Genomic DNA, 24,881 nt, shown 5'->3' with positions numbered 1-24,881 from the left:
ATTTTGTGGGCCAAAGCTTCATATTGTTGACCTATCGTTTCCTTCATGCCAGAAATGGCGCCCATGATGTCCTGCAAGGTCGGTTCCGTAGATGCGTCTACGATGTGATCAACCGCACTTGGGCCAGGCAGGGAGGCTCCGGGGGACCCCTTCACATGGGTGTAACGGTCCATAACGTTAGACTGGACCGGGCCCCCACGCAGGGGCGTCTTGGTCTTTCGTGTCTCTCGGTCCCCTCTGCCCGCCATGTCGGAAACCGCGCCACCAGGAGACTCACTCGACCCGATGGAAATGGCCACAGGAAAGTAGGGCGTCGGGACCAAAAGGCCGCTGCAAGGGTACCACTAGGAGAGGACCAGCTTGAAAGGAGAATAAGCCAGCCAAAGGCCCGACAGCCGTACCGCGTGCCGGACCCAGCCCAGGCCAGACTCCCCTGCCAGATGTCTCAGTCTGAGGCAGAATCGAAACCGAAACTTAAGAGGGGGACCCACAAGTCCAATTCTCCTGCCGTTGTTGTTCAACTCTGAGACGGCCAGAGAGCCTCACCCAGTCCCGGGCGCACCCCAAGGGCGGACCCCGAAAGTTCAAATCGCCATATCTTCGGCGCCCCGGGTCCAAATCAAATTCCAAAAATCACAGGAAGATCAGCCCAGCGTCCTCTACATAAATCCTCGTGAAGAATCAGGATATGTTCAGGATATCATGCCGGGAGTGGCGGGGGTCCGGAGAGCGCTGTGCTCACGCGGCCATCACGGATGCCCGCCAAGCTCCTCCTCCATAAGGCCATTTCTTGAGTAGTTCCATGTTGTTTTCATATTCTGCATTACTAAACTCTTAAGCTAATTGCAAGTTTGCAGCTGGTATTTTTAAACCGTGACTTGTGCCCCAACTACATCCTCTGACCCTAACTGAGGGCGGGTAACTGCATAAGCCCTTCCAAAATATGAAACAGGGTGATTCCCAGAAGTATGGATGCAGCAATGCCTTAATATAGCTGTCCTAGTGATGCTTTTCTCCCAATCTGTATACGAGTGTGGTTTTGTCAGGTATGGATCATCTGATGCCTATAAAGAAGTGAGGGTCAACTGAATCTTTTCTCATACCCACTGCGCTGGTATGGTTTCTCCCCAGTATGGATTCTCTGATGCCTATAAAGACTTGAGCACTGACTAAAGCTTTTCATGCACTCAGTACACTGGTATGGTTTCTCCCCAGTATGAATTAGCTGATGACGAACCAGATGATACCTTCGAACAAATGTTCTCTCACACTCTGAACACTGATAAGGCCTCTCCCTAATACGGATCACCTGATGCGTATTGAGTTCATTGTTTTGATGGAAGCTTGTCTGGCACTCTGTACATTGGTACTGTTTCTCCCTGATATGAATCTTCTGTTTTGACTGGAGATAAGAGAGTAGACTGAAGCTGTTGCCACACTCAGTACACTTGTGTGATTTCACCCTAGCATAAAATTTCCCATGACGTAAAAAAGCTGATTTATCAATGAAGCATCTGTTGCACTCAGTACATTGGTACGGTTTCTCCCCAGTATGGACCCTGAGATGCAGTTCCAGCGATGACAGAAAAGAGAAGCTTTTCTGGCACTCTGGACATAGATATGGTTTTTCACCAGTATGGGTCCTCTAATGCAAGTAAAGATTACCCCTCTGACTGAAGCTTTTTTCACACTCTGTACATTTGTATGGTTTTGCTCCAGTATGAGTTCTACAATGCCAAGAAAGATGTCCCCTTCTGCTGAAGCTCTTCTGACAGATTTCACATTGGTAAAGTTGGACCCTTTGATGAAATAAAAAAGCTTTCCGATGACTGAAGGTTTTCTGGCACTCTGTACACTGGTATGGTTTCTCCCCCGTATGGACTCTTTGATGCTTCCTCAGATTGGACTTTTGAGCAAAGTTTTTCTGGCACTCTGTGCACTGGTACAGTTTCTCCCCGGTATGGATTGTTTGATGAATCCCCAGACCCGACTTTCGAGTGAAGCTTTTCCCACACTTTGTACACTGGTACAGGCTCTTCAGGGGCTGGATCCTTTGGTGCTTCAACATATTTGAACTTTGAGTGAAACTCTACATGCAATCCATTCGAGTTTCGCCCCAGTACAGATGTTTTAATATAACAAAGCCTTCATCTGTGATTTGTTTTCTCTCACACTGGTTCAAGTATTTAAAGCTAATTTCTAACTTGTAAACTCATTCAAGCTGGTGATAAAGATTAACAGGCACTCTATGCAGTGACAGGCTATTACCCCATAATAGACCTGTGTTTACAGATCTGATCTTCAAGTGTTTCCTCACACTCCTTGCTGTGGTACGATTCTTTCTTTTATTTCTGTTGCTATGGGGTGCTGCAGTGTTAGTGCATCATATCGTACAACATGTCTGTTCATCACCAACCTTTCAGGCTATGAAAGAGAAGAACATCAATTGCAAATGTATGGTTAAAAGGGGTCTGGTGTTCACTTATGCACAAAAATATTCATGTCTACAATTTATTTTAAAAAGTTTATAAGTATGCGTAGCTGTATTGTTCGGGAGTGCAGAGTCCCATGTTATTTTTCATCTCCTAGTATGGAATGAGACAAGGGCAATATGTATACTCTGTTAATGTATTATGTCCAGCCCATACGAAAAATATGTGATTCTGCGGCTACAGAGTTTTTTGCATAGATATGGATTTACTGCATTTGCCGCATAATTGATCATATCCTGCATAATTTGCAGCAAGACATTTTTTTGTAGCTCAAACAGATCATAAGTTACAAAATAAATGCAGTAACGCTTCCTGCTATTCAGCAGAATGCACTTCGTAAAGGTTGACTGTTCACCTTTCAGTTACTTACTGCTGTATTTGTGTGTTAAACTAGTACTAATAAGTAAGGTGAAACTTTGTCCCGTGTTAACATGTAGAAATAACAGTGAACTGATACTATAACAATATGTACTGTATTATGCCACAAAATTTGCATTTTCTTGCCACATAAGTTAGTAAACCCTGCTCAATAATTTGGTTCTTCTTTTCCACATAATTCCAATAGCTCTGACTATGTCATACATGGAAAATGCAAATTGTGGCTTTTCTATAAAAAAAACTCAAGGTCATTGTTTCAGCTTAGTTTGTCCAGGTTGTTTATCGCCTTTTTCATGTATATGAACAGGCGACAATGGTTGAATTGGGCCAAGTGAGAACAGGACACGAGGTGAGAGTACCCTTTATATGACGGAGCTGTGAGTCCTCACGGCTTCCTTCATCTTTTAATATTACAATATTTCATTGATTTCATTCAGTGCAAAAATGGTCATTCTAGAGACATTAAAGGGAAGAACCGTATTTAAGCCTCATTTTCTTGTAAGCAAGGGGCTTAAGTCACAATTGCACTAAAACCTGAACCGAGTATTATTACAAGGGCTATAACTGATTTTTAAAAGATCAAACTACTAACTGTACCCATTTTAAAACATTTACACCCCTCACTCCCTAAACATGGGCTCATATTAGTCTATCAGGATTAGCATGAGAAACATGTTATAACCTATTGGATCAATTCTCAGGGGATTGACCTGTGCATACTCACTTTACATATACACCCAATTAGCATTTATTCTGCTTTGTTACCCACCCACTAAGCATACATAGATTGCAGATACATATATAGTTTACATATCAAAACATAGTTTACGAATAGATACATAGTTTACAGATACAAACAGTTCACATTTACAAGCAGATTAGGCTTTGATTAAGGACATTTGTGTTTGCAAAGTAGGGACATCTCCCGGGGACCCAGATCATCTTTAATAATTTAAACATTTCAGTCCATTGTTGTGCCATAGGCGGCTTCCCCAATCCCAGTGTTTACTACTCTATGCAGTGCAAGGATCTCTTACTTATTATAAATTCCATATCAATAAACTCATAGCTACTTTCCCCATTAAGGTCTCCGGAATAACCCCAGAATACATGCCTCTGATTGTAGAAGCATGGGTGTGAAGCCTGTCTGCATCTCACAGCAATGTGGGCTTTCTGAAGAGGGGTCGGAATCATCTTGTTCATTTTCTGCTGAGTGACGCAATCTCTCTTTAATAGTCATCAATGGAGAGCACACCGCTAGCCCCTCCTCCGGATCGCCCCTCGGGATTCTGGTACTTGTGGTTCTTTAGTGGATTACCCAGGTGGGTGCAAGTCGGTACTTGTTGGACTGATGAATCTCTAGACCCGATACATGTCCCGGGTTTTAGGATATCGCCCGAGACATGTCTCGGGTTTCGGGATAACTTCCCTCATCAGTAGAGAAAGATCGTTAGGGGTGGAAGAGAAGGCCGCCACACAACAGTCAAAGGCCTCGATGCAAGAACCGGCACGCAGGTGCGTCGTCCAAGAGCCCGTCGGCCCAAAGCTTAAGGGAGCCATATTGTGTTTAGTCATCAATGAAGCGCACACCGCTAGCCCCTCCTTCGGATCGCCCCTCGGGATTCTGGTACTTGTGGTTCTTTAGTGGATCACCCAGGTGGGTGCAAGTCGGTACTTGTTGGACTGATGAATCTCTAGACCCGATACATGTCCCGGGTTTTAGGATATCGCCCGAGACATGTCTCGGGTTTCGGGATAACTTCCCTCATCAGTAGAGAAAGATCGTTGGGGGTGGAAGAGAAGGCCGCCACACAACAGTCAAAGGCCTCGATGCCAGAACCGGCACGCAGGTGCGTCGTCCAAGAGCCCGTCGGCCCAAAGCTCAAGGGAGCCATATTGTGTTTAGTCATCAATGGAGCGCACACCGCTAGCCCCTCCTCCGGATCGCCCCTCGGGATTCTGGTACTTGTGGTTCTTTAGTGGATCACCCAGGTGGGTGCAAGTCGGTACTTGTTGGACTGATGAATCTCTAGACCCGATACATGTCCCGGGTTTTACGATATCGCCCGAGACATGTCTCGGGTTTCGGGATAACTTCCCTCATCAGTAGAGAAAGATCGTTAGGGGTGGAAGAGAAGGCCGCCACACAACAGTCAAAGGCCTCGATGCCAGAACCGGCACGCAGGTGCGTCGTCCAAGAGCCCGTCGGCCCAAAGCTCAAGGGAGCCATATTGTGTTTAGTCATCAATGGAGCGCACACCGCTAGCCCCTCCTCCGGATCGCCCCTCGGGATTCTGGTACTTGTGGTTCTTTAGTGGATCACCCAGGTGGGTGCAAGTCGGTACTTGTTGGACTAATGAATCTCTAGACCCGATACATGTCCCGGGTTTTAGGATATAGCCCGAGACATGTCTCGGGTTTCGGGATAACTTCCCTCATCAGTAGAGAAAGATCGTTAGGGGTGGAAGAGAAGGCCGCCACACAACAGTCAAAGATCTGGATGCCAGAACCGGCCATGTCTCGGGTCCAGAGATCCTGGGGATAACGAGTAACCACTCGCACCAACTGTGGTGAACTACTTTTTACTCGTCCATCTACATGCACTACATGTACCAGAGTGCTAAGGGGCGACCCGGAGGAGAGGCTAGCGGTGTGCGATCCATCTTGGTTGTACTTAAACGGCTCCCGTGAGCCTTGGGCTGACGAGCTCTTGGAGACGCACCTGCGCGCCGGAGAGGCATCAGGGCCTGTGACGGTTACTTGGCGGCCTTCTCATCCACCCCAAACACTGCTCTGCTGACGAGGGAAACTGTCCCGAAACCCGGGCCATGTCTCGGGTCCAGAGATCTTGGGGATAACGAGTAACCACTCGCACCAACTGTGGTGAACTACTTTTTACTCGTCCATCTACATGCACTACATGTACCAGAGTGCTAAGGGGCGAACCGGAGGAGAGGCTAGCGGTGTGCGATCCATCTTGGTTGTACTTAAACGGCTCCCGTGAGCCTTGGGCTGATGAGCTCTTGGAGAAGCACCTGCGCGCCGGAGAGGCATCAGGGCCTGTGACGGTTACTTGGCGGCCTTCTCATCCACCCCAAACACTGCTCCGCTGACGAGGGAAACTGTCCCAAAACCCGGGCCATGTCTCGGGTCCAGAGATCTTGGGGATAACGAGTAACCACTCGCACCAACTGTGGTGAACTACTTCTTACTCGTCCATCTACATGCACTACATGTACCAGAGTGCTAAGGGGCGACCCGGAGGAGAGGCTAGCGGTGTGCGATCCATCTTGGTTGTACTTAAACGGCTCCTGTGAGCCTTGGGCTAACGAGCTCTTGGAGACGCACCTGCGCGCCAGAGAGGCATCAGGGCCTGTGACGGTTACTTGGCGGCCTTCTCATCCACCCCAAACACTGCTCTGCTGACGAGGGAAACTGTCCGGAAACCCGGGCCATGTCTCGGGTTCAGAGATCTTGGGGATAACGAGTAACCACTCGCACCAACTGTGGTGAACTACTTTTTACTCGTCCATCCACATGCACTACATGTACCAGAGTGCTAAGGGGCGACCCGGAGGAGAGGCTAGCGGTGTGCGATCCATCTTGGTTGTACTTAAACGGCTCCCGTGAGCCTTGGGCTGACGAGCTCTTGGAGACGCACCTGCACGCCGGAGTGGCATCAGGGCCTGTGACGGTTACTTGGCGGCCTTCTCATCCACCCCAAACACTGCTCTGCTGACGAGGGAAACTGTCCCGAAACCCGGGCCATGTCATGGGTCCAGAGATCTTGGGGATAACGAGTAACCACTCGCACCAACTGTGGTGAACTACTTTTTACTCGTCCATCTACATGCACTACATGTACCAGAGTGCTAAGGGGCGACCCGGAGGAGAGGCTAGCGGTGTGCGATCCATCTTGGTTGTACTTAAACGGCTCCCGTGAGCCTTGGGCTGATGAGCTCTTGGAGGCGCACCTGTGCACCGGAGAGGCATTAGGGCCTGTGACGGTTACTTGGCGGCCTTCTCATCCACCCCAAACACTGCTCTGCTGACGAGGGAAACTGTCCCGAAACCCGGGCCATGTCTCGGGTCCAGAGATCTTGGGGATAACGAGTAACCACTCGCACCAACTGTGGTGAACTACTTTTTACTCGTCCATCTACATGCACTACATGTACCAGAGTGCTAAGGGGCGACCCGGAGGAGAGGCTAGCGGTGTGCGATCCATCTTGGTTGTACTTAAACGGCTCCCGTGAGCCTTGGGCTGATGAGCTCTTGGAGGCGCACCTGTGCACCGGAGAGGCATTAGGGCCTGTGACGGTTACTTGGCGGCCTTCTCATCCACCCCAAACACTGCTCTGCTGACGAGGGAAACTGTCCCGAAACCCGGGCCATGTCTCGGGTCCAGAGATCTTGGGGATAATGAGTAACCACTCGCACCAACTGTGGTGAACTACTTTTTACTCGTCCATCTACATGCACTACATGTACCAGAGTGCTAAGGGGCGACCCGGAGGAGAGGCTAGCGGTGTGCGATCCATCTTGGTTGTACTTAAACGGCTCCCGTGAGCCTTGGGCTGACGAGCTCTTGGAGACGCACCTGCACGCCAGAGAGGCATCAGGGCCTGTGACGGTTACTTGGCGGCCTTCTCATCCACCCCAAACACTGCTCTGCTGACGAGGGAAACTGTCCCGAAACCCGGGCCATGTCTCGGGTCCAGAGATCTTGGGGATAACGAGTAACCACTCGCACCAACTGTGGTGAACTACTTTTTACTCGTCCATCTACATGCACTACATGTACCAGAGTGCTAAGGGGCGACCCGGAGGAGAAGCTAGCGGTGTGCGATCCATCTTGGTTGTACTTAAACGGCTCCCGTGAGCCTTGGGCTGACGAGCTCTTGGAGACGCACCTGTGCGCCGGAGAGGCATCAGGGCCTGTGGCGGTTACTTGGCGGCCTTCTCACCCACCCCAAACACTGCTCTGCTGACGAGGGAAACTGTCCCGAAACCCGGGCCATGTCATGGGTCCAGAGATCTTGGGGATAACGAGTAACCACTCGCACCAACTGTGGTGAACTACTTTTTACTCGTCCATCTACATGCACTACATGTACCAGAGTGCTAAGGGGCGACCCGGAGGAGAAGCTAGCGGTGTGCGATCCATCTTGGTTGTACTTAAACGGCTCCCGTGAGCCTTGGGCTGACGAGCTCTTGGAGACGCACCTGCGCGCCGGAGAGGCATCAGGGCCTGTGACGGTTACTTGGCGGCCTTCTCATCCACCCCAAACACTGCTCTGCTGACAAGGGAAACTGTCCCGAAACCCGGGCCATGTCTCGGGTCCAGAGATCTTGGGGATAACGAGTAACCACTCGCACCAACTGTGGTGAACTACTTTTTACTCGTCCATCTACATGCACTACATGTACCAGAGTGCTAAGAGGCGACCCGGAGGAGAGGCTAGCGGTGTGCGATCCATCTTGGTTGTACTTAAACGGCTCCCGTGAGCCTTGGGCTGACGAGCTCTTGGAGACGCACTTGCGCGCCAGAGAGGCATCAGGGCCTGTGACGGTTACTTGGCGGCCTTCTCATCCACCCCAAACACTGCTCTGCTGACGAGGGAAACTGTCCCGAAACCCGGGCCATGTCTCGGGTCCAGAGATCTTGGGGATAACAAGTAACCACTCGCACCAACTGTGGTGAACTACTTTTTACTCGTCTACATGCACTACATGTACCAGAGTGCTAAGGGGCGACCCGGAGGAGAGGCTAGAGGTGTGCGATCCATCTTGGTTGTACTTAAACGGCTCCCGTGAGCCTTGGGCTGACGAGCTCTTGGAGACGCACCTGCGAACCAGAGAGGCATCAGGGCCTGTGACGGTTACTTGGCGGCCTTCTCATCCACCCCAAACACTGCTCTGCTGACGAGGGAAACTGTCCCGAAACCCGGGCCATGTCTCGGGTCCAGAGATCTTGGGGATAACGAGTAACCACTCGCACCAACTGTGGTGAACTACTTTTTACTCGTCCATCTACATGCACTACATGTACCAGAATGCTAAGGGGCGACCCGGAGGAGAGGCCAGCGGTGTGCGATCCATCTTGGTTAAGCTCTCTTTAATATGTCAGATTGTATAAACGAATTGTGAATTCTGGGAGATCATATGCGGACAGGAAATGGTAGATATTGTCATTGAACACACGTTATATGTCTGTTTCCCATAGTTGGATGAGAGGTATGCTTGAGTGTTCCAGTATTGCTTTATAGAACCTGGAGACTAGAGGTCCGACAACCCTCACTGTGTGTAGTGTTTGTAATAAGGCATGCTCCAGGATGGTGTCCCATTGCCTTTTAAATGCATTGGTTCTTCTCCCATAAATTAGGATTTGGCCACAGAACAGTCCTCTTATCTCTTTCTATAGAGGAACAGGTCACATATTTGAGCAAAGCCTGCCATCTCCCATTGCGTCAAGCCCTTTGCAGGAAAGATGCCAGCTTATGTATGGAGCTGCTTAAGAGGACTCACAGGCGCATATGACTTAACTGCACTAGTGTTGTTGTTGTTCAGACTTCGCTTCAACCAGCCCAGCATGGTGCACGCTGGACAGGAACGTTTTGCCAAGTAAGGCATGATCAAAAAAAAGGCTGAAAGTGGCCATCCCTTTAATGGTCAGGAGTATACCCATACTCATTAGAGTGACTCTGCTAACCAGTAAGTCACCTTTTGGAGCTGGGCTTCCAGACAATAAACTTGAAAAACAGGGTCCGGCCCGCCCTTATCCGTTTGCAGTTTTAATTCTGCTAATGTCACTCATCTTCTGTTAGAGACCGGTATCAGACCACTCAGCAAAGTCGAGTTCACGAAAATATTGTTTGAGGAGCATGAGATGCAACCCGAGATCTTAGTGTACGAAAAGCAGATCTTCCAATAAATCACCCTTCAGATGATATATCATGACCCCTCATTATCAGAACATTGCATCTCCTGCCCTCGTAGAATAACTCTACACTGTGGTTCTCTAAGGGATGTTGGGAATGTGCAGAAGTTGCTCTAATGAATGCCTAGACTTGATACTTCTTTGAAGGACCGGAGACTATTCAAAGTATTTGAGAGGTCACACTAAACATCTGTAAACAGAGTAGCAGATCATCTACATATAATGAGGGGGCATGAATAGTATCTTCTAGTTGAGTTGCCAATTCCTCTCCCAAAACCGCTATGGTGCAATTGGCTAGGGGAAGAGCAGGAGCCAGAGGGGCACCCCGGGCCAGGTTCCTCTCCCCACTTGGAACAACACAGACATGAATCGACTGGATTTAACGTTGGCCGTTGGCCAGGCATGGAGGATCTTGATCCATTGGATCATTGCCTATCACAAATGTTCCCAGTACTTTCGACATATAGGACCAGTTACACATCAAAAGCTGTCTTCAAGGCCACACAGGCCATGCATGACCAAAGACCAGGAGCCTTTTCCATAATACAACAGAGGCCTCTAATATTCGGAGACGTGTTAAGAGGGATGAAGCCATTTTGGTCCTTGTGTATTAAAGTGGGTAGAAAGGGTAGTAGTCTGTGTGCTAAGATTTTACTGAGGATTCTTTTTTCAGTATTTAAAATCTGTAATGGGTGATACAATGCTAAATTAAGGATAGTGCCTGATTTAAGGGCACTAGTATTGCTTTGTTGTACTAAGTAGATACCCATAAAATGCAGTTTTCAATATTCTGACCCGTTTTCGGGACAAAAAGATCAACATACATAAGTCTTGGTCCCCCTACGGTGATTGTCACCTCTTGTACACCTGGATAGTTGGCACAGATTGCTGTACTACATCATGCACACTTTACAATGGTTGGCATCTGTGGAAGAATAGCCCTTTTAGAGTCACAGTTTTGAAGTTGTGTGTCACCATGAGTCTAGTTACCCATGCTGGAGTCTCCCATAGCTGTGTGTTATGATGAGCTTTCTGAGTATGATGTCTGATATAACCATGTGCACTCTACTGTTCAACACTATTAATACTTACTAGTCCTACAATGTGACCAATTTATGAACACCCCCTTACCCAGACTGGATTAGTGAAGAGGTTTCATGGCACAACTTGGTGAAAGATTGACAACCTCACACTCTTCTGAGATTAGAATAATGTTGGGTTTTATAGCACAAACTGGTAGCTTGCTAACAATTTACAGTGCTGGATTACGTAAGTTTAAGAGGGGTTAGTACTTAAAATTTATCAAACATGTTAAGAAAGCTTATTAGTGTTAGTAAATTAAATCTCAGCCTTCAGTGGAAGGTCAATTTGATAAAATCGAGGGTTCAAATTGTACAACTGGAGCCCTGTTGGAGGACCCACAGGACATGCTTGCTTTTGTCTTGCTGGTGTTTGTTTAGGTTGCAGTAGGTCACAGCCTACCATACAATGCAGCTGTGTGGTACGCAAAAGACATCTTGGGGACTTTCAGAAAGTGGACCTGGGAATGCATTCTGCCCGTCGCTTGCCATTGGCTTTCTGGTTTGTAACTTACATTTTCTTGCTTCCTATTTGCAACCTTTATTTGCTTTAGGCTGTGTAGATGCAGTTTGTTCTAAAGTATTCCAAAGCGCACAACCTTGTTAATAACAAAAATTGAAAGTTTGTTGGATGCTCCTAGGTATCATTCTCTGAGCACGAGTGTAAAAATGCAATATGGTAGCATTCCCATGGAATATGGGATATGTCCCTCGAGCATCACTATGTCCTTAAGTGCAAGGTTTCTAGTTCATATATCCAATAAGTTTGAACAAAGATCAGTTTCAATGAAATTTTAATTCATAGTCGTAATTGTTGTAATTCACAAAAACAAATATATGTTCATCGTGGCTAATTCGAAGTTCATTATATCCATAAACTTGTAATGATTCTTAATAATCCCAATGCATTTCGGCAGATATGCTGCCTTCATCCGGGGATGTTCTATAACAAAAGGAAAATAGTTCTCATTTGTACTGTCACTGGTAATTGGGGAGTCACAGCATAGCATAATTACATGAGTTCGTGTTAATAAAGGGTTGGAACTGGGGGGTAAAAAGGACCTTGATGTGCCCAGGTGAGGGGTTAATAAATATGATCGGTGAGAGGAACTAAACTATAATGTGTCCGTGTCAGGAACAATAACGATGTGATTTGCATGCGTTATAAAATATTGTGAAGTAGTTCAAGGGAATAACGTGAAGGTGTGTGTCCAAAGGATACATGCAATTGGTGTAGGACGACTATTGTATTTACAAAGTCGCCGGAGATGAGTAAGCGAAATTGAAATAAGATTGTCGCGGTTAATAGTCTGTTAGCTTACCGGAATGCTGTGAAGTTTACTCTGTATAGCGGTCGCGTCCGTGAACCGGAAGTGCTCGTGTCGTGTTATGGGGTGTGTGTTTAAAGTCTGCCGAGGAGAAAAACATGCATAATGGATTGTCAAAACAAGTGCGGTAAACAGGGACAAGAACGCCGTGTTGTAGGGTGTGTTTGGAGGAACGTGCATAATAGATAGACAAAACAAGTGTGTAAAATAGCGTATTCAATGTTAAACAATAGGGGCTAACTATTCATTCAGAATCCAGGTAACAAAAACATATAGAGAGATTACAGGTAACAATTAAATTCTATCCGGTCATTTAGACCATGTGGTTTCATCGAGGATAATAAAGAGATCCAGTAGTTCTCACGTTGTAGTAGCTCATTGTGAATGTCTTTTCCTTCAGTTTTGGTCATGTTTTCCAGTACACAAAATCTCAATTGACTAACATTATGTCCACCTTCTTTGAAGTGTTGAGCTACAGTGGATTTTATTTGCTGTGTCCTGATGTTAGTTTTGTGCTCGTTGAGCCTGGTTTTTATCTTCCTCTCTGTCTGCCCTACGTATATCATGCCACAAGGGCATTTAAGCATGTAAACCACGTGGGTGGTGTCGCATGTTGCTGTAACTTGAATTTTAATTTTATGCCCTTTCATGGGATGGTTGATGTAGGTGCCTTTAATTATGCTGTTGCAATGGTTGCAGTTCCAGCACGGTATGGTTCCTTTGCTTGGTGTTTTGACATGAGGTGATCCTGAGAATTTAATGAGTTCACCTATATTTTTGCCCCTGGTGTGTGCAAAAATGGGTTCTGTGTCAAAAATGTTGTTGAAGTCAGACTCTGTTTTAAGTATTTGCCAATGTTTTTTGATTATACGTTTGTATGCATTACTCATTGTAGAATATTTAGAAACCACTGTGATGTAATCCTCAGATTTTTTGTGCTGAACATTAAGGAGTTCTTGTCTAGTTTTAGATTTGCATCGTTGTCTGGCCTGTTCAAGTACCTGATCAGGATAACCACATTGTTTAAATCTTTGGGTCATGATGGTCAGTTGTTGGTTTGCTTTATCCGAATTCGAGACGATGCGTCTGACTCTAAGCATTTGACTGTATGGAAGGTGTGGTTTCAAAGGTTGAGGGTGGAAACTTGAATAGTGCAAAGTGTAGATGCAGTTTGTCCCACCCGATGAGAAAGCTGTGTTCATGGCATTCTTCCACTAACTCGTTTTCTGTCATCTGCATTTTAAATCTTCTTCCTATCTTCTCACGTTTGCTGGGCATTCAAAGACAGAGGGCAAATATCAAGCTGTGTTTTCGTGGGAGCCTAGTTAACTTGCTTCCAGCTGACTTCAAAGTGAGAGCATTTAAAGGAAAGAGGAGTACAGCGTACCTTCTCCATGGAACCTCCGTGTGCTTTTATTTTACATTTTATTTTGCACATTGCCGTCTGAAAAGGTATCTCATTCTTCATCTGCACAAAACATTTGCATGTTTTTTTCAAAATTCCTTTTCTTTGGTGAGTAATTTAATTTGTGGAACTGCCTCTTTAAGAACAAAGTACAAATCCACATTTGAGTCTCAGGGGCAGCCAAACATATGATGACATTGGGCAATTTAAACTGTTTATGGACCATTCCCTGACAAGCACAGGATAAGATCTTTTCACAAGAAAGAGCCAGCCACATTGTAACACAATTTAAAATGATTGTTTCCTTATTTGTCCTTACATGCACTAGGGTCATGAATTCAATAGTGCAGCAGGTGCAGGGGCCAAAAGATTTAGAAAAACCACTGAGCCATGATTATTGCTATACGTTACTACTGAACAAGCAGTCACACATGCAGTTACCCTGCAGGCACTAGGGCAATGAGTTAAATGATGCAGCAGCACTGGGGCCAAAAGGTCTAGAAAACACACTGAACTCGATCATTGCAATATTTTACTACTAAACAAGCAGTCTGGAGTGCTTTTTCTGTTCTTTGGTCACCACTGCACCCAACGTAACACATAGCCTAAAGGGGAAACATCCTTTACAACTAAACTTTTTCCACGCAGTACCTTTACAACGCAGGAATTACAACGCAAGTCGTTACAACGACTTGCGCTGGAGGGCGCTGTAGGATAGGGAATAGTTTAATTTACTATCCAAAACCTTCCCTACTATCCACGGGGACTGGAGTTAGAATAGTAAATTAAACTATTCACTATCCAGCGCCCCCCAACGCAAGTCGTTGTAACGACTTGCTTTGTAAAAACTGCTTTGTAAAGGCATGCGTGGAAAAAGCATGCGTTGTAACGACATACATCCGCCTAAAGAATCACTAATAAAAGCTGTAACCTATTGGACTTTTCTGTCTACCTACAACTTATGTTACATTCAGTGCATTTATATGGCACATTTTCACAGTTTTTGTAATTATTTTACGCACAGGAGACCAATGGAGGTAACGCAGCAGGGGAGTAGAGCCAGATCTGGCTGGCAAAACTGAGCGGCCTTCTAGACTGCCGGAGTCTTGCCCGTGCCTATCGAAAGATTTAGTAGTGAGCAGATTGCTAGAGTAAGTTGCTTAGACAGAGTAGCTGCTGTCTTGGATGGAATAGTATTTAGTTGGGACCCGGATTTCACAGCCTTCAAGGCTTTGCAGACAGAATCAGGCCTATGAGGAGCCAGCTTCACTAAGGTGCAAATGTTAAAGGCCTTTGCTGGAGAGCGTATGGAATCCGAACTTAGATGGTTAAACGAGTTTGGCAGATTATTGTAGATCTGATTTATTTCCAAATGGTCTGCAAAGGCATCACACAAAGCTTGTGAAGGTAAGGTATCTGTTACGCAGGCCTAGGGGATAATGAAAAAATTAAGGATTTTATACAACTCCTTAGAGGAGTTTCCAGCCTTTCCGAGTTGCAGTGAAATATATGTTTTTCGCTCTTTCCTAATGTTGCCATGGTACTGTGCTGAGGTTTTTTTTATATGCTTCTCTATTACCAGGGTTAAGGGCTTGTCGCCATTGTTTCTCCAGTTTGTTGCACTTGTTTTTTAGGTCTCGCGACCTACGAGCGGAGCGAGAATTCAAGTAGGCAAACTGCTTGTGAAACCACCAGCTTTTTGCCTGGCGTTTTCATGAAGTTCACGTGAACCACGTGATCAACATGAACGCGCATCAGCCTCCCTCCCTCCTAATTGCATCTTGCCGCAGAGCACATCAAAGGGCTTCGCCCAGCGTGCGCTCTGCGGCTTCTCGGCTTCTCCTCCCCTAATTACGCCCACAGCCTTCCTTGCATTTCTCCTCCCCCTCCCCAGCCAGCTTCCCCCAGGCCGTGCTTGTTATTACAGCCTCCAAGCACCATTTTCTTAAACTGCTTTCTCCTGCAAGCTGTTGCAGGCAGGACACTTCTCCCCCAAGCTTTTATTTTTTTTTCATGCCCGGCACACTCAGCTGAAATAATGGCGGCAGCGCCTTCGTTTATTTTATTTGTGGCTCGCTGAAATCAGCCACACGTCTTTATTTTTTCATACGTCTTTACTTTCAGCAGTAACAATTGTGGCTGCGCAGCTTGCCAAACTCTTTGCCGCTCCCTCAAGTGAAGCCTGCTTTATGGATGTCACGATACAACTTTTTAATATGCTCCGTTCCTTCCCATAACCCCTCCCCCATCGTCCGCGCTTCATAGTTCGTGAAGCACAGCCAAGCAGCTGATGAGATGATGGCAGGAGATAGCAATGAGAGGGATTTCAGGTGTAACTTTAATGTCAATTGCAGAAGCTCGTACCAGCCCTGCGTTGATGAATTTTAGTTATTGAATCATGGGAGTGAAAAAAATTAAAAAGGTTCACAGAAACTTTCTTTTTTAAACACAACCAAAAATATTTTACCCACATATGCACTGATGCAGATACTCCATTTTAATTTCGTATTATTCATGTTATATTTATTTTTCAGTTACTGCACTTCACCCATTTTGATCGCTGATTATATTTTTATTATTACAATATGGACACATGCATTTAATGTTGTTACTGTCATTATGCTAACGCATGGGTGGAAAGGAAATTTAATGCAATCTTTCATTGGTGTGAATAACACGTGTGCAGTATTTTCAGGCACTTATGATGGCGCTGCACGTCACCGAGAGACTGAAACGACTTAAGGTGGATTTTCCTGCTTAAATAACAAGCATTGGCATTGCCAATAGGTCTCGCTTGTGGGACCTTATAAGTATTTAGTTTTGCAGCTCAATATCCTTGTAACTAAATACTTATAAGGTCCCACAAGCGAGACCTATTGGCTATGCCAATGCTTGTTTTCCCCTGCATCATTCTGGAGTACACAAAGTGGCATGTGGACCATATCTAGGTGAAAAAGTGTTTTTCATCAGGCTAGATTGTTAATAACTGTATTTAAAGATGCGTGATACTCCACTAGTGCCTCCTCCACATCACAGCCTCTTCTATGTTTGGAGTAGTAAATTATTTGGTGAAAACATCTGGTGTGACTTTACACCATTGTCTCCTGCGATTAGTTCAGGTAGATAAGCCGACGCGATTCAAAAATCAATTGGAGAATGATCAGTCCACAGGAGGGCGCAAGGGAACTCACAGGATATCAGGGGGGAGTTAGTAAAAATCAAGTACAAGGTGTGGCCTGCAGTATGTGTAGGACCTTTGATAATTTGTTTAAGACCTAACGTAGCGAGGTCAGCGTGAAGTTGTATTGCCTCTGAATTTAAGGGGTCTTCCATTTGCACATTGAAGTCTCCAAGTAAAATAACATTTTTTGATGCCAGAGCATGAGTAGCAGTAAGTTCCATGAGTTTGCGACAAAAATGTCCTGTGGGACCTAAGGGGCGTTATGCAAGGGCTCCTTTACAGCGGTCTGGGGAGAAAATTCTACCTTAAAGACACATATCTCTGCCCAATCCTCAGAGAAGATTTCAATGGTGGAGATTTTTAAAGAGTCTTTAAAAGTAATTTCTAGACCCCCACCCATTCTGCCCTCCCTATCCAATCTCAAGATGCTGTAATTATTTGGATGTGTGAATGCGCTGATGGGAACAGTGGAGGGTTTTAGCCAGGTCTCTTTAAGAAATAGCAGATCAGGTGAGGTGGAGTTAATTGTGTTCCAGATTTCAATTGCATGTTTAGGTAATGATCTAACATTGCATAGAAAGCCCTTCCATACCACCGCAGACCGAGGGAGAGGGTCACAAGTGCCAAGAGGGGTAGAGATTCCTTGATTAGGGTTAGGGGGGGTTTCATTCATAATTCAGCGTGAGGCTTTGAAAATGTCCATTTAAACATATTAAAGGGCCTTCGAGAGAGATAGAAAACTATGTATGTATAGGGTTCCTAAGTAGTAGAGCTTGGTTACCTTGGTGGTTAGTGGTTACCTTGGTTATCTTAGCATAGTTACTTATGTGGATGAGTTCCTAAAACACTTCTTAATCTGGACACACAAACACCTTGGCATGGACATTTTCCATTCTATAACATTAGCACTTCAGCCGTTGTGAACACTATATAAATACTTAGAACTCACCATATGGCTCCATCCCAAGCATTGGCAAATCCAAAGCTTTTCTTACCCATATTATACTGCAGCGCTAGCTACAGTGCAGCATAAATGAAAATATATATATTTTTTAAATGCTATAACACGGACAACGTTGGCTGGGTAAAGCTTTTTTACATTACTTTCAACCAAGTGCAACACAGCCAAAATACATTAGCAAAGCCAATAAATCTCAAACAGGCAGGACCGATTGGCGTTGCCAATGCTTGTTTTCATATGAATCTTTGCTGGCCCTCTAACTTCCTGTGTCGAATTCTACTCTATTCCTCTCCCATCCAACATCCCTCCAAAGTGGTGGCTTGCGTAGCATAATCACAACCTACGCTTGAGTCTGCAGACCATCAATAAATGTGAGCACAATACCACACTGCTGCTGAAAACAGAAAAATTATTAGAGGGACATTGAAAGAACCTGTGTTTCGTCTACTGAAAACTGAACCACTTGTGCCATTGCATGCACATACTGATATCTCACTTTAGGCACAGCTTCAGCCATGCAGCTCTTTAGGACTCCCTCACTTTTACCTTCAATACAACAAAAAGGGGAAAGCATATCCATTAATGTTTCTTTTTGGGGACACGTACTTCATGCAGATCAACTCAAGAGGCGACGCCCCAAATTGGGGGTAAAAGTACTGATCTTATAATTCTTGTTATTGCAAATAAAGCTCACTTCTGTTTCCCGCACAATACCAAACTGTCTGCGACGCACCTGAACCCTGCGAACACTTCTCATAGGTTTGACGTTGCTCTCCTACTCACCTCTTCCCTGCTACCATAGGTTTTCCCACCAACATCCTAGCTTTCACAATACCATCCCCACCCACCTTCACTGGTCTACCCAAATGCATCATGGTAGATGTAGTTCAAGGAAGTCTCTAAACTCATTTAAGCTGTACTTGTTGACAAATTCAAGTGCAACTAGTTCAGGACATCTTCCAACATATAAATGTGTTGTTACTTGTGTTACTTGTCAGAAGACAGCAGTCTTACATGATTTCACAATTTGCTGCTTTCAATGTGCTCTGGTCAAATACTTAAAGTTCATACCATTGGCTCATCCAACCTACACCAGTTCTTTTAGTGGGTAGGAGCTTGACTGATATTTCAACAGAAGGACTGCAAGCCTACACCAGTCATTACAAATGCCTCAAGACAGATGTACAAAGCAATCTGTCAGCTGAAATATTTTACAGGACTCACAAACAAATTCTGGACAAGATTGTGCTACACATTTCTTGTCATGCGTGCATGCATGTGTCAATCAGAAGAGAGCAGTCTAGATTGGGGTGCAAGAGTGGTCGTCTTACGTTCCTATGGACAAAGACTCTACAAAGTGCAGGTGTGTATCATTGGCCCAAACAATAACCACCAGCTCCTCCTGTCACATGCTTTACATTTTTCCTGTGCGTTTCCCAGTCATTGTATATGCATGCTTCCTTTATTATTATAATTGCAATTATATAGAAATAGATTATGTATTGTTTTGATAGCACAACAAATGGTTCATATCAGTCGCTTGATTTATTCAGATATTAAGTTTCAATTAGTGTGCACCAGAATTCATATGAAAATGTATGCATTTTGCATCACAGATCACGAAGTCTGCTTTTTTTAATGTAAAAAGTTAATTATAAAATGGCACAGACATCTTCGTGAATGGGGCATCTTCTGTTTTCCCTCTTCTGTCCCTCCACTATCCTTTTCAGTCCAACTAACAAACTAACATGTCCACTGCTCATATTAATTTCATATTTCCCATACTAATTCTCCACTAATCCTGTTTGGGTTCCGGAGTAGCGTGCTACCTGCCGAAGAGCGCTTTGACACTTCATCAGGGGTAGAAGGCGCTTCCCCCTTCTACTCCTCCACTATACTTTTTCAATCCAAATAACAAACTCACATATCATATGTCAACTCATATTAATTTCATATCTCCCTATACCACTGGTACTCATAGTACAGCTCGTGGGCCACACACCTTCACTGGCGGCCCGCGGACCTTGCCTTGCAGTTTCCACGGCTGGCAGTAAACACAGAAGAAAACCGCAGGAGCATAGGTAGTGAATACGTATTAAATAGGTATTCACTACGTATGCTCCTGCGGCAATCTTCTGTGTTTACTGCCCGCCTCTGTGACGTCAGGGCACCTTCAGAAAGCTTCCCAAAAGGCCCTGTAAAAGTCAGCTGTAAGCACTTTCCCAGCTGACTTTTAAAAGGGCGTTTTGGGCTTACTGTTTGGATAGAGACTGATAGAGACACAGAGACAGGTAGAGGCGACAGAGACAGGGACAGATAGAGATAGAGACAGGGACAGACAGAGATAGGGACAGACAGAGATAGAGACAGGGACAGACAGAGACAGGGACAGATAGAGATAGAGACAGGGACAGACAGAGACAGGGACAGATAGAGACAGAGCCAGATAGAGACAGACAGAGACAGGGACAGATAGAGACAGGGAGAGGCAGAGACAGATAGAACAGAGACAGATGGAGACATAGATAGAGACAGACAGAGATAGAGGCAGAGACAGACAGAGACACAGGGAGATGGAGAGGGGGACAGAGGGAGAGGGAGACAGAGGGAGGGTGGGAGACAGGCAGAGGGAGGGATACAGATGGAAGGAGACAGACAGAGGGAGACAGTGAGGGAGACAGCCAGAGGGGGACAGGGGGAGGGAGACAGAGGTAAGAGGGAAACAAACAGAGGGAGAGAGAGGGAGAGAGAGGGAGGGAGAGAGACAGACAGAGGGAGGAGGGAGACAGATCGAGGAAGACAGAGGGAGACATACGCAGGGAGACAGAGGGAGGGAGACAGAGGGAGAGAGAAGGAGGGAGACAGAAGGAGAAAGACAGAGGGAGGAGGGAGACAGAGAGAGAGGGAGACAGAGGGCGGGACACAGAGAGGGAGGGAAACAGAGAGGGAGGAAAACAGAGGGAGGGACAGGGAGGGAGACAGAGAGGGAGGGAGACAGAGAGGGAGGGAGACAGACGGAGGGAGGAGGGAGTCAGACAGAGGGGGACAGAGGGAGGGAGGCAGAGGGAGAGAGACAGAGGGAGGGAGAGAGAGAGAGAGGGAAGGAGAGAGGGAGGGAGAGGGAGGGAGACGGAGAGAGAGAGGCAAAGAGATAGAGAGATGTGTGTATGCCGGGTCTAATGGCTCATTGAACGAATGTGTCCACTGCAGGGGGCTGTGTTCAACATCATGGTCCCAGTTATTTTCTCTCTAGCTCCGCCCCTGTCCCCTCTGACCCCGCCCCCACAGACAGCGGCAGACGGACGCAGGGAGGCCGAGGGAGGGAGACAGACAGAGGGAGTGAGACAGACAGAGGGAGGGAGAAAGACAGAGGGAGGAGGTAGGGAGACAGAGAGAGGGAGAAAGAGAGAGAGACAGAGGGAGTGAGACAGAGGGCGGCACACAGAGAGGGAGGGAAACAGAGAGGGATTGAGACAGAGAGGGAAGGAGGGAGACAGAGGGAGGAGGGAGACAGAGGGAGGGAGGGAGACAGACGGAGGGAGGCAGAGGGAGAGAGAGAAGGAGGGAGAGGGAGGAAAGGAGACAGAGGGAGAGAGAGAGAGAGGGAAAGAGATAGAGAAATGTGTGTATGCCTGCAGGGGGCTGTGTTCAACCGCATAGTCCCATTTTTTTTTTCTCGAGCCCCGGCCCCCTACCCCACTGACCCCGCCCCCACCGGTGCGGCCCTCGGCCACAAACCACACTGTAAATTTGGCCCCAGAGAGAAAGTTTGTGAGTACCCATGCCCTCTACTAATTCACCACTAATCCTTTTTGAATTCCACAGTACCATGCTACTCACCAATAAATAGCTTCAACGTAATTACAATATAATCTGTACTAAGTTAAGGGCAATAAATATCATTAAAGCCTTTCAAATATTCAATAGTGACTAACATGTTGGTTCACGTTGTTGCCTCACAGGCACCAGCACCAATGCAGACATTTAGCCCACAGACTATTAATGCAGTAATGGCAAAGTGCCCACCAAGTGAAACAAAATTACATTTTGCATCAATCGTAGAGTAAACTAATTTGAGATCTTTTCACATACAACAGTCCCTTTTAAACATAGGACATTGACTGTGTGTCTTCCATAATGGAATGATCCCACCTATAAAGAATTGTAGTACATGAGCAACAATATTTGCTAGTGCATAACCTACACCGGGAAGCACACCCCTTTTAAAGGAATTAACAGCAAATACAAAAAGAACATGGAGCCTCTCTGAGGTTCATTCGGGTATGAGTTAACTTTGACGCAGTTGCTTCAATGGCTTTGTAACGTCTGGGGATGAAACAGCATTAGTGGCTCTGTGCGGATGCTTTGCTGCTCTTCCTGTGTGAGATCATAATCTGCCTACAATTATTGTTTGCTTTTATTGCTCTGTATGACCCTATGCCTTGCGTGCTAGCCCTTAAAAACTGCAACTAAAGTCAAAACATTAATCTGAGGGCTCCGTTAAGAAAAAAGCTCTGGAAACTGAGAAAAAGTTGAAAACCATACGGCAGGGGCGGCCTTAGGCATGAGCAAGCTGTGCACCTGCACAGGGTGGCCAAACCCCAGGGGCCACCACGCCAATATATATCCTTAATATAATAATCCTCTGAAGATGGATACATATTTGCGTGGCGGCCCCTGGCAGGGATTTGGCGGCCTCCGGCTCTGTTCCACTTCCAAACACCATGACCCCCCCCCCCTCTTCGGGGCCCCACCGGGACCCGCTCTTCCGGGGCCCCCTACCTACGCTCCCTGCCCAGGGCCGCCATGAGCCTACAGCCGCCCCTGCATACAGAGAATTATGATTGCATATATCTAATTTCAGGAGTCCAGGAGATGTGGATACAATTTGAAGAACCATAAAAAATGCAAAAGGCAGTTCACTACACGGATATCAGTTCTTCTCATGACTCTGGGAAGAGTAAGGAGCGAACAAAAAGAGTACCATCTTAATGATTAATACATCAGAACAAAAAGCATAAAAAAACACAAATATGTAACATTGAAATTAGCCACAAGAAGCACAAAAAAAGTTCAAAATCAAAAGCTCATTATAAACAGAGGAAAGTAGCAGGTTTCATCAAGAAAAAAGATACCTCAGAAACTGTGAATGCTTCTGCGGAAGAAGACTTCTGGAGAGTACAGCCTAAGTAATTACAGTTCTCAAAACACTTAAAGAATAGTGGGTCTTGACTCCAAGAATATATTCAGGTAGACACAATGGATGGACAAGTAAACTCTCTTGATAGGGTTTATACTCTGGGATTACAAATAGATATATTGAGCTCTACAAAAGCTGTATTCTTATCTCATTTATTAGTTGCATATAACAACACCAGTGATGAGTGCGTTATCTTGCGCAGACAGGGCCGCGTCGGCCAACGGACGTGCGCTGCACTACGGAGGTAGTGCTCGTGATGGCCGTTGGCCGACAGAAGTAGCGAACGGGTTAACATAAAAAAATGGTTGCCTCGGGGGAGGGGAGAAGCTAAAAAAGCCTTTGCTTCCTCGGCTTAAGAAATAAAAGTGGTCTTGAGCAGATAGAAAAGGACGGTAAACATCGTTTACCACAAATCCTTTTCTCCGCAGGCTATTAAAACGCGGTTGTTACAACGAACACACATTGTAGCAACGCATATCATTACCTCGCAAGTCATAACCAAGAATTGCAGAGGGGTCAGAAGGTGTTGGATTTAAAATCCAACACCTTCCCTACGTTGCACAGACTGGAGCTGGAATAGTAATTTATACTATTCCAACATCCAGCCCCCCCCCCGAGCAAGTCGTTGTAATGACTTGCGGGGTAATGGTATGCGTTGTTACAACGCAGTCGTCGTAACGACCGCGTTGTAATAGCATGCGGGGAAAAGGCATGTGTTGTAAGGAGGCATATTCAAAAAGGACCAGCTGTTTAATAAATACCCATATATTTGTATGCATAAACCTGTGCAAAACATAGGGTATAAAAATGTACAAGTAGATGTAATGTATCAAAAGTTACTGTCTCAAAGTAGGTGATCCTTCTGGACGGCCCAGTGTTAGTGAATGGTGTGACAATGGTGAACAAAAGTGCGCAGTGATAAATACATTGTTTTTGAGGACTTACTAACATAGCATTTGTCTAGGTGCAATCAGTCCAGCAAAGATTCTCCAGCACTCCTGAGTAAGAGCCAACTCTAAGTCGATGACTGCAACCTCTGCACGACGACTCCCCTCCCCAACCATGACCTGCACCAATAAGCTGTTTATCGACGTCAAAGGAAACCCCTTCACCCGGAGTCCCTGGCCTTGGAGAGCCCAACCACGCTGTTCCGACACCTTAGCCCATCCCAACTTACCCGTGCAACTGCAGGTTTCCTTCGATCGACCTCCTGGCCTCAGCCTGCAACCTTTTTCCAACTTTGAGATTTTCCATTTGTTTGCATTGGGCACCCGATGCTGTGTTGGCACGCTGCACCATGGCCACCCCTGTGCCGCTGGAGGTGTACATTTGAAGATGCCTTGTGCCCCACATGCTTACCTTAACCTCCAGAGACTGGATTACCAAACGGTGCTACTTACCTGTAAGCTGTACCACTTTGATTGACCCCTTTCTCCATTGGATAACAATGGCATCTGATACCAAGTTGGTCCCCTAAACCCGGCCGCCCCTGAGCCGCTTGTGGTACAGTTTTGCCACTTACCTGGCACCGATTCTTTATCCAGAAACTCAATATCGTAAATAGTTTACTTACCTGCATATTGCTGATTGTGTTTCCTTCCATAGGATAACATTGTATTGTTGAAAAATGCACTGTGTCCACTTTTTACACTGAAAAGCATTGATATTGCATAACTTATTTACATGTAACAAAGTATCTTAGGTTCAATAAAATAAATGTACTAAAAGTATTATGTTTACACACCATTGGTCTCGACGTATTCATTGAGTATGTGTATCATTTATTGCCTGGTGTGTACAACGAATGCCTAGCACAGCCCTCTGATAAGCCTAACTGATCGCTACTACTTTAGCCTCTGAGGATGCACTATACCTTATTTTGGTATAGTATTTACAGAGCCAGCTTCCTACAATATT

At 45.9% G+C, this 24,881-nt stretch overlaps 1 pseudogene; it reads right to left on the bottom strand.

Annotated features, from left to right (window-relative positions):
• Positions 1–1,081: 1,081 nt before the first annotated feature.
• Positions 1,082–24,543, bottom strand: LOC144827948 (uncharacterized; annotated as a pseudogene).
• Between the last annotated feature and the right edge of the window lie 338 nt (positions 24,544–24,881).

The sequence above is a fragment of the Lissotriton helveticus genome, chromosome 4_1 (assembly GCF_964261635.1).
Source record: "Lissotriton helveticus chromosome 4_1, aLisHel1.1, whole genome shotgun sequence".
Lineage (NCBI taxonomy): Eukaryota > Metazoa > Chordata > Amphibia > Caudata > Salamandridae > Lissotriton > Lissotriton helveticus.
This window is presented reverse-complemented; position numbering and strand designations above follow the sequence as displayed.